This window comes from Lactuca virosa, chromosome 8 (assembly GCF_052849685.1).
Source record: "Lactuca virosa cultivar CGN04683 chromosome 8, Lactuca_virosa_CGN04683_v6, whole genome shotgun sequence".
Lineage (NCBI taxonomy): Eukaryota > Viridiplantae > Streptophyta > Magnoliopsida > Asterales > Asteraceae > Lactuca > Lactuca virosa.
This window is the reverse complement of record NC_136433.1, coordinates 362,289,074-362,300,866: the sequence shown is the minus strand read 5'-3', so window position 1 is coordinate 362,300,866 and position 11,793 is coordinate 362,289,074. Positions and strand designations below refer to the sequence as shown.

General features: G+C 36.1%; 1 pseudogene; it reads left to right on the top strand.

Annotated features, from left to right (window-relative positions):
* Window positions 1-7,967: 7,967 nt before the first annotated feature.
* Window positions 7,968-10,892, top strand: LOC145128845 (G-type lectin S-receptor-like serine/threonine-protein kinase SD2-5; annotated as a pseudogene).
* Window positions 10,893-11,793: the final 901 nt, after the last annotated feature.

Below are 11,793 nucleotides of genomic sequence, written 5' to 3'. Positions count from 1 at the left end.
TCGATGATCAACCCGATTTCCCTACTGAAATTGGGATTGATGATGTTCAAAGGATTCTCAGCAGGATGGGATATGAGGGCATCTACCCTCCCACGGTGAAGAAACTTCTACCTCCCTACTGGAGATTTCTGGCACATGTCTTCGTAAGCTGCATCTCGGGAAGGAGATCAGGAGCTGATGAGATCTCGCTCCGGAACACAGGGGCAATCGTTTCATTGGCTGCTGGCATAAAGTTCAATTTCTCGAAGTTCATTCTAGATGAGTTTTTGGTGAACATAAATGCTATTTCCCGGGGAACCAGAGATGCATTCTTGTTATACCCAAGATTTATTCAGGTGTTCATCGACAACCAGTTCCCAGAGATGCTAAAAGATGGTGACAAGCTGGATATAAAGTCACTAGGTCCACACACGGTTGGTCTCATCAAACAAAATCGAAAGGGCAAAGTCGTTTTCCAGGGCTTACATCCTCTCGAGAAGTTCGGAAAATTTGCTGAAATCGATGAGTCCTCCGAATCTCACGGGACGCCAGACAAGGTGTCATCTGAGCCCACTTCCTCTGAGAGGGTTGTTTCTGAAGATGTCATCACTGTCTCAGATCATGGTGAGGAAGAAAATCCAGAACCTAATGCACAAGTAGCTGAGGAACACGAATTGACATCCGTTCGGGTACAAAAAGATTACCATGAGGGGTCTGGATCGGAAACTGATTTGTATGAAGACCTCGACCTCACAGGTTTTGATAAAGATGAAATTCCTCTCAACTTTGGTAGTAACGAAGATTTTATGACTGGCGTAAACCTCAACACGCTACTTGACAATGTCGATGAAGTTGCTCATCCAGCAACAGAGACAAGGGAAAATGAAGATGTTCTCGAAGCTACGCCTCCTCCTACCAATCCATCGGCGGAAATAGCAATTCCTATGGTGACAGTATCAGGGACTCCTCCCCTTGATGTTGTTTTACCTACTTCTCAGCCCTTGGAAAGTGATCATACGTCTACACAAGCCTCTCCTCCACCTCTAACTAAAAGACAAAGACTCGACCCTAGACAGGGAATTCTTGATTCGAGTGTGCCTCAAAGTTTTACAGCTCCACCAACAACAACTCCAGTTATAGTCTCATCTGAACCCATCAGTGAAGGTCCTAGTACCTTCTATGAAGCTGACGGATCTTCATTCTCCACGGATTTCTCTCCTCCTAGGCTAGAGCATGACGCTACCTCTGTTAAGTTAGCCAGGCTCTTGGCCAGAGAACAATTTTCAACACCTCCCTCACATGGCAAAGGAATTTCTATCGAGGGTGGTAGCACAGGAGAAGAAAGTCTGTCACTTCTTGGGCTTCAAAAACAGATCGATGCTCTGAGCCAGACAAACGTTGAGTTGGATCAGAGAAATATTGAGCTTGATATCAAGGTCATAGACCTTCAAACTGAGAATACAAAGCTCAATATTCAAGTGGCCGAGCTTACCGAGGACAAAGCTCTGAAGACAAAACAGATTACGGATCTTCAAACACATTTTGGCCTACTGACTGCCAGCTACTACGATTTGAAGAAGAAGCTGGAAGATAAATTTGGGGACGAATTCAAGTCATCCTTTGACGAGCCACAGATTTATCTTCCCAACCAAGATGCTCCCATTGCTCCGCAACCTACCAGAACCCCCACTGTCGTGAATCGTTTTGAAGAGGAGCCGACTCAAGCTCCAAGTGTAATGGCTTTAAAACGCAAGAAGTTGGCCAAGTCAGCTGAAAAGGGTCAACTTTTATTTAAAAGGAGCGCAGATCACCAAGCACCCTGGGATAAACCTCAGATCACCGTTACGGATCTGGGCGAACATCGTTTCAGAGATGTTTATGGAGATAGGTCTGGAATCATCTCGTGGGGATTCCATGACGCTATGAATATGTTTATGGTGAGAAGGAAGAGCGGCGCTAATGAATTATACAAGGATGCTCACGATTTTCATTCCTTTACTAGGATTGATCTTACGGAGCTGTCTAAAGCTCCATTCTCTAATCCATCAAACAATCCCAAGGCGACTCAATTCAAGGCATTTTTGGATGATCAAGTGGCTAAAGGATTCACTTCGATGAATACTGCTGAGTCAATAATCAAGATCTATCCTAGCGTCATTGATCCCAAAACTAGTCAGCCTCTTCGATCAGTGATGTAGCCCGCTACCGCTCAAGTGAAGCAAGTTCCCGTGCTTCAAAATTATCCAGATGGATCTCTCGCATCCATGTTATATTGGGTGTACGATGAAACCACAGCCGCTGCTGTCATCAAACTTAAAGATGATTGTATCCGTTTATATGACAAGAGGGATTTGCTTCAATTTGGGAAGTGGGATATCCATCAACTTTCCGTTCATCAGATCGTGGTGGCTGAAGAACTTTTCGAGTCCGCTGCAAAAGAATACACTTCGATGGTGGCTGAAATTATAGAGAAGAAAATGTGGAACGGAGCGATGGGAAAATCCGATGTACTGGTGGTCGACAAGAGCTGAGTCCAAGCTAGCCCCAAACCAAGGGGGAGATTGAAGGGCCCTGTGAATGGTTTGGTCTAGGCTTTCATTGTATCTGGTTTAGTATGAGTCTGTAATACGTTTTGGGGGTTGTTTAGGTGATATCAGTCAGAATATGTGTTTACGACCGTAAACAGAGTTTACGGCCGTAAACACGTTTACGACCGTAAACCCTGTTTACGGTCGTAAACCCCGTTTGCGGTCTTGTCGAGTATAAATAGTAGAGGTGTTGGTCATTGTGTAGTTGTTGATGCTATTGCGTTTACAGAGAGCCCTATCGAGTTGTACCTGACGTTTTTATGAATACAAACGTGTGCAAGCTCGATTTCTTTTCATCTTATTCTTCCATTCGTGATTGTTTGTTGCTTGACTACTGGTAAAGATCCTTATTTGGACCTTACAAGAACAAATCTGGATCACTAGTTTTAAGATATCATTATTTCACACACCGGTACACAAATACTTTCTCTCTCTTTTTTTCTCTCCCATCTTAAATTAGATCTGGATGACTACCGGACCACCGCCGCCGGAATCACTATAACACTGCCGGAACCACCATAACACCGACGCCTCTTCACGCTATCCAGATCTACTTGTTGCGAAAGACTCCACTACCTAGTCGTCGTTCACAGCCACCAGCGATAACGACCAGCGATCGACCGCAATTTCTTTGGTTCTCTTCTGTTCCGTGGCTGCACTTGGCTTCCTAGAATGTCGTCCACCACTGCAAATCTCGACATATATGGTGCGATTAGGGATTGAAAATTCCTTCTATTGTGATTTAAGGCTCGAAAAACTCTTCTACTGTGATTGACATTTCCCTCGTTCGAATCACATACTATCAAAAATCGATTTCTAATTATGTATAAATATGCTTTATAACAACATATTTAGTGCTTTATTATCGAGTTCTTACATTTTTTTATTCAACAAATTTCTATGTTTGTCAATTTGGAATCGATTCTTCAGTGGTTTTGTGAGGTTTTGAATCTGGACTTGCTACCATTTTTTGTTCTTAACGCTGTCGCGACCTGCCATTTTGTTCTCGCTAGAAAAGATGAAGATCTGTATCTCGTTCTTCAACAACCACAACATCTCTCTTTACCGGATCTGAAGTAGAAGGTCATCTGATTTCGTCGACTCTCCTGTTCTAACCTTTTACAACCATATAAATCGAGAAGGAGATCTATTCTTTGTGTTCTTCCTGCACCTATGCGATGGCGGTCCGGTGGTGGTGCTCCGATGATGGCATTATGACGAAGAAGCTCCAATGATGGGAGTTTCTTTTTATATATTTTCATCAGCTACATATCGCTGGGGATTATGAACGTAACTTTTCACAGGTTAAAAACCATTATCCCTAAATTTGAATTTTTATTTGCTGGCATATGTGATATTGGGTTTTGTATTAAACAATTGATTGAATAGCTTATTTACAAAATTGAAAATTTCCTTCCTTTTAGATTTGATTTTGTATTGGAAAAGTCAATCATAATTGATTTTTTATTGGAAAAGTCAATTATAATTGATTTTGTATTGGAAAACCCAATAGGCATTAACGGGCCACTAATTTCAATTTAGATATATTAGTAATCTATGGCTAATTAATATTTTTGTATATTTGTTTGTAGTGCTTTTCAAAGAAAAAAATGTTTACGATTTATACACTATGTATTTACTATTTTTAGGGTTAAAATTTTAATACCAACTATTGAATCAAAAAGGAAAAAAATGAATTTTGTCTATATAAATCAAGTGTGATTATATATATATATATATATATATATATATATATATATATATATATATATATATATCATTGACCGCCATCACATTTGATTAAATACATGAAAACAACTACACAATTGAGAACACGAAAATTAATATTGTCGATATAAATCATATATGATTAAATATAGATAATCTAATTTGATTATATGTATCTAATGACATATGATTTATGATTTATGTTGACAAATTTCATTTTCGTTTTCTCGATACAATAATTGTTTCTCGTGTATTTAATCGCATTTGATTATATGTATCTAATCACATATAAATTATATGGACAAAATTCATTTTCACATTTTTGATTCAATACTTGTTCTCATAAATTTAATCACATGTGATTATATATGTTTAATCACATATGATTTATGTGCACAAGATTCACTTTTGCGTTTTCGATTCAATAATTATTCTTTGTCCACATTAATCATATGTGATTAAATACATCTAATCACCTTTGATTAAATACATGAGAAAAATTATTTAATTGAAAACGCGACAACAAATATTGTCTATAAATCATATGTGATTAGATACATATAATCACATGCGAATATACACACGATACCAACTATTGATCAACAACGCGAAAAAAAATCTTTTCTACATAAATCATATGTGATTATATGTATCTAATCACATATGATTTATATGGATAATATTTGTTTTTGCATTTCTCGATGCAATAATTGTTCTCGTGTATTTAATCACAGATGATTTTTGTGCACAAAATTCATTTTTGCGTTCTCGATTCAATAGTTTTTTTTGTCACGTAAATGTAATTATATGTATTTAATCACATATATCATATTTGATTGAATACATATAATCACATGTAAATCTTGTGAACATAATCATATGTGATTTATGTGATTAAACATATTTAATTATCATATGTGGTTGAATCGAAATTCAAAAACGAAACTTGTCTATATAAATAATATATGATTAGATACATATAATCACATGTGATTGTATGTATTCAATTACATATCATATATGTTATTAAATACATATAATCTCATATGATTTATGTGATTTGATGTATTTAAATGCACAAGAACAACTACGGAATCATATATGATTTATGTGCACAATATTCATTATCGCGTTCTCGATTTAATAATTGTTCTTTGTTAACTTAATCATAACTGATTAAATACATCTAATCACTTGTGATTATATGTATCTAATCACATATGATTAATATGGACAAAAAATAATCTTTTCTATACAAATCATATGTGTTTAGATACACATAATCACATGTGGTTATATGTATCCAATCATATATGATTTATGTGGATGAGATTCATTGTCACATTCTCGATTCAGTAATTGTTCTTTGTCTACTGTAATCACATGTGATTAAATACATATAATCATATGTGATTATATGTATCTAATCACATGTGATTAAATACATATAATCATATGTGAGTACAACTATTGAATTGAGAAAGAAATAATGAATCTTGTCCACGTAAATCATATGTGGTTAGGTACATATAATCACATGCGATTATATGTATTTAATCACATATGATTTATGTGGATAATATTCGTTTTTGCGTTTTTAATTCAACAGTTGGTCTCGTGTATTTAATCACGTACGATTTATGTGATAAAGATTTGTTTTCACGTTCTTGATTCAGTAAATCATATGTGATGAAATATATATAATCACATGTAATTATATACATGAGAACAACTTTGAATCAAGAACATTAAAACAAATTTATGTCCACATTAATCATATGTGATTAAATACTTATAATCACATGTGATTAAATATATGAGAAAAATTATTGAAACGAAAACTCAAAAATGAATATTCTTCATATAAATCATATGTGATTGGATACATATAATAATATGTGATTATATGTATCTAATTACATATGATTAAAGTTGACTAAAAATAATTATTGAATCGAGAATGCAATAATGACATATGCGATTAAATATATCTAATCACATTTGATTAAATATATCTAATCACATGTGATTATATGTATCTAATCATATGATTTATATTGTCCATATAAATCATATGTGATTAAATACAAATAATCACATGTGATTATATACACATAATCACGGGTGGTGGTAGGTGGTGGTGATGGTGAATGGTGGTTGGGTGACATGTGGGGTAGTGATTATGGTGGGTGGCAGGTAGCGGTGGTGAGCGGTGTTGATGGGTGGTGGAGATGGGTGAAGGTGATAGGTGGTGGTGGTTAGTGGTGAGGGTGGTGATGGTGTATGGTGGTTTTGGTGGGTGATGGGTGTGGTGGTGGTGACACGTGATTAAATATATTAGAACAATTATTGAATCGACGCAAGAATAAATATTTTCCATACGAATCATATGTGATTAAATAAATATAATCACATGTGATTAAATACACAAGAACAACTATTGAATAAACACGTGAAAACAAATATTGTCCATGTAAATCATATGTGATTTAATACACGATGCCAAATATTAAATCGAAAATACGAAAATAAATATGGCCCACGTAAATAATATTTTATTAAATACATATAATCACGTGTAATTATATGTATCTAATCACATATGATTTACGTGGACAATATTCATTTTTGCATTCTCGATTCCCTAGTTTTTCATGTGTAGTTAATCACATGTGATTATATGTATTTAATAACCTATAAATCATATATGATTCGATACATATAATCACATGTGACTCGATACATATAATCACATGTGATTATATACACGAGAAAAACTAATGAATCAAAAACACAATAACAAATCTTTGTAGCTGGGGGTGGGGGTGGTGGCGGCGAGTGGTGGAGGCGGGGTGGTGGGTGGTGGTTGGTGGTGGTGGGTAGTGATGGGTGGTGGTGGCGGGTGGTGGTGGCAGACGGTAGTGATGGGTGGTGGAGGTGGGTGGTGGTGGCAGGTAGTGGTGGTTGGGTGGTGATGGTGGTGGGTAGTGATGGTGGTGGCGGGTGGTGGTGGGTGGTGGTGGGTAGCAATGGGTGGTGGGTAGTGGGTGGTGAGTGGTGTTAGTTAGTGAATTTTTTAATTGTTTGTAACTATTTTTGGATTTATATGAATATTATTTTATAATTTTAATTAAAAAAATTGTGTGGTCCAAATTTGTTCTCAAATATATCATGATAAGAAATGTTCTCGATTGAACGCTCCCCTCTATATATATATATATATATATATATATATATATATATATATATATATATATATATATATATATATATATATATATTATTTTGTGTATTAATAATGGTCTCCGCCACCTTACTCCCGAATAGTTCACACATTCAAAATTCACACAATAAAGATTCCCGTGGAAATGGAAATGTTGGTGATTCAAGTGTTATAAGATGAAAACATGTTGGAAGAGAGAGAGCCAAATAACCAGGAGGATGAGGAAATGACAAAAAGTGTAGTTGATACTGGATTACTGGTTTAATATGGTATTAGAATAAATCATTAAAAAAAAAAAAAAAAAAAAAAGAACCTTAGCACATTGGAAAAATAATCATTTTACCTTAAAAATAAAACCAGAGGAATAAAAACAACAAAATTCAGAAGAAATGGACGAGATTTGTAAATTACTCAAAAACTTTTAATGGTAGGGAAACTTGGCCTGAAATGAGTCAATTATAGCATGTAGTTGAGTTCTTGGGAGCTCCTCATATATTTAGATTAGATAATTATATCGTGTGTTCAATTTCATAGGTTCTTGTGGTTAATTGGTGATGAGGGCACCTTGGATCTGTTGGTTTTTTTATTTTTTTGCTTCTTTCTCATCTTCTCATCCATCCCTGCTCAACTTGATTACTCTTCTGCAGATATTTCAACCACATGGATCAACCATGAATCTTCTAACCCTTCCACCAACTCCTCAGATGGCACAAGGATCAGAGTCATTCTTCGTGACAATTACGGATATAGCAGTTACAGATTCGCTTGTGGTTTCTTCTGTAATGGAACCTGCACATCTTACCTCTTTGCCATTCTTCTAAATGAATATGATCCAACGGTGATATGGTCAGCTAACCGAGACAATCCGGTCAGGGAAGGCGCAATCCTGAATGTCACTACAGCTGGAGAATTGGTGTTACAGGATTTCGATGGAACCATAGTTTGGACTACAAACACTAACTGAAGAAGGAAATCTGATGTTGTTTGATGGCCATAAGTCCATGGTTTGGCAATCTTTTGACCACCCAACAGATTGTTTGGTGAAGGGGCAAAAATTATATCAAGGACAGAGGCTCATACCTAGTGTTTCCTCAACCAACTGGACAGCTCAAAAGGATTTATACTCTCTTCAAGTCACTGAAAAAGATTTATTTGCTTATGTTGGATCAAATCCGCCTCAAGTCTATTACCGTCGCTCCGTTTACGAAAAAGATACAAATAATACAAGTTATCTTCAGCTCCTAGGTCGGAGTTTGTGTTTCTTCTTTTTTGCTACTGATCAGCCAGGTTATTGTTCCAGTGTGATTAGGATATCTCAAGAATTCGTACTTCAGTACATAAAGCTAATGCCAGATGGGCATTTAAAAATGTTTGGATGCGAACTGTTTGCAAGGTGGACGGTGGTGGCTGATCTTGGAGAGTATTCTTATCCTTTGGTTTGTGGAAGAAATGCCATTTGCACGGGCAGTCAACAATGTAGTTGTCCTGGGACAGATTATTTTAGAGCTGTGGATGATCGCCAACCAAACATGGGTTGCTCTCAAGTTACTCCTCTCAAATGCAATGCTACCAAATATCAACATTTCATTGAACTCAAGAACGTCACTTACATCACCTATACCGCCAACTTGGAGGATGTGGACATAGAGACTTGCAAACAAGCGTGTCTGAATAATTGCTCATGCAAAGCAGCTCTATTCAAGTATGGATCAAATTCTTCAAGTGGGAATTGCTATTTACTGTTGGTGATCAAGCCAATGGAGCAGTAAACAGCAAAACAGTACAGGGGTAGAACAGGGATTAGGCAGCCGAATGATTTTACTTTATTGAATGAAGAATAGCAATCAAATGATTGAATTGCTGTACAATGAATTTTCGACTGATGAATTGTAAACACTAAGCTATTCTATTTAAACTACTAAACTGAACAGAAAATGAGAAATACTAGGAACAGTCTAATTGTAACGGCCATCACTGCCCCATGTGCTTTATTCTTCCTAATTACCAGGTCAATCCTTGACCAATATTTACCGTCTGAGCTTTTTACAGTGACTAGAGTTGATGCAGGTGACCTTTCGTTCAATGCTTCGACGTTCATTAAAGTACAGAATGGAAGATCAACTATTTCGTCTAAAAATCAAGTTGCAACAGTTGTAGGTTCCATAATTGGAAGTTTTCTGTTGCTTATTGTGGTCATAGGTTTTACTAGGTTCATACTCGAAAAGCAACACACAATTAGGGAAATAGAAGAAGAGTATTTAGATCATGTGTCAGGAATAATGCCCACTCGATTTTCCTATCAAGAATTGAAAACAGCCACAGATAATTTCAGTAAAAAGCTTGGTGAAGGAGGATTTGGATCAGTTTTCCAAGGGACTTTCGAAGATGGCTCACAGATTGCAGTAAAATGTCTTCAAGGTCTTGTGCATGCTAAGAAATCCTTCCTAGCTGAGGTTGAGTCCATTGGCAGCATTCACCATGTGAATCTAGTTCGACTTAGAGGATTTTGTGCTTAGAAATCAGAGCGGTTTCTTGTCTATGAATTCATGAGTAACGGATCATTAGACGAATGGATCTACGATGCAGACCAAAAGAACCTACTAGGATGGGAATGTAGAAAGAAAATTATTCTTGATATATCTAAAGGTTTAGCATATCTCCATGAAGAATGTAGGCAAAAAGTCATCCACCTAGATATTAAACCTCAAAATATACTCCTGGATGATAATTTCAATGCCAAGGTATCTGATTTTGTGTTGTCTAAGCTCATCGATAGAAATCAAAGCCGCCAAGAGATGAGTACACTGAGAGGAACCCCTGGCTATCTGGCTCCCGAATGGTTGGGCTCAATTATCACTGAGAAAGTGGATTTATATAGCTTCGGGGTTGTTCTTTTGGAGATCCTATGCGGGAGGAAGAATTTCGATACATCTCAACCAGAAGAAAGTTAACACTTACTGAGTGACTTTCAGAGGTGTTTGGAACAGGGGACTTTGTTAAAGATAGTTGACAGGTACAGTGAAGACATGCAAGAACATGGTACAGAAGTCATGGAGATGATGAAAATGGCTTCATGGTGTTTACAGTCTGATTTCACGAGAAGGCCTTCAATGTCATCGGTGGTTAAGGTGTTAGAGGGAGTAATGAATGTGGAATCAAACTTGGATTACAACTTCTTGTATCCAAGACTGCAGAAAATAACAGATGAACATGAGAAAAGCTCGAAACCAGTATTGCCTTCATTTTTATCAGGGCCGAGGTGAGATTCTTTTGGGCCATTTCTATGCATCCTTCAATGATTATGTCTTTCCTTTCTTCAAGAATAATTAAAGTGTTAGTTATGAATGTATTTTCTTTCAAAATGAATAAAACGGTTACGGGTATGCATATCTTTATGTTTTGTGTAGGGTAACTTAAGGGCATCCACAACACATGAACTTTATAGAGTTCAATGGATTGTCACATCATCTTTGTACAATACATACAGTTCTATTATTTTTTTTCCTACAATGCATTGAACTCTACAAAGTTCAATAGAATGTTACAAAATTTAATTTATAATTAATATTTAAAAATTAAAAAAAGCTTTCATTTTTTCTATTGAAGAGTTCAATGGTCATTCAACTTCAAATTCATAGAATACCAATGTGGCATCTCATAATGGTGGAGTTTCATCCATTGAACGACATATAAACTTGCCACCTCATTCAACTCTCCTATTGAACTCAACATTGTGGATGCTTTAACTATCACTATCACTAGGTGAGATTAATCATTTAATAATCATGGTTGCTAGAGCTCCAGCTCCATAAGTACTCAATTAATAGTTGAAATATTTTGTAATCATATTAAATTTGAGCAGCATTGGTTCGTCGATAAGCTCCAGCTCAATAATGTCCTAAAAGTACTTTGTTTAAAGCTTGAATTGAAGCACGTAAAATTCATTTTTATCACCATATTGAAGAAAACAGGGAAATACTAGTGACTGTTTTTGTATTATATTAGATTTTTGTATACTTTATTATTCTTCAGATATGTGTATAGTAATTTGTATTGTTCCCATAAGAGTTTATGAAGACCCTTTTACCTTTGTGCCACCATTAAAAACGAGAGGAATCAAAATTCATGACTAACGGTTCTTTGTCAACTAGTTAAGACACCAAGAGGGAGCCTATCCTGACTTCCGTTTTCACTTGTGTTTGGTTTATGTAGATGAGCTAAGATAACCAGAAACAAATATACTTTTTATAAAACTATAAACTGAAACTTTTATTT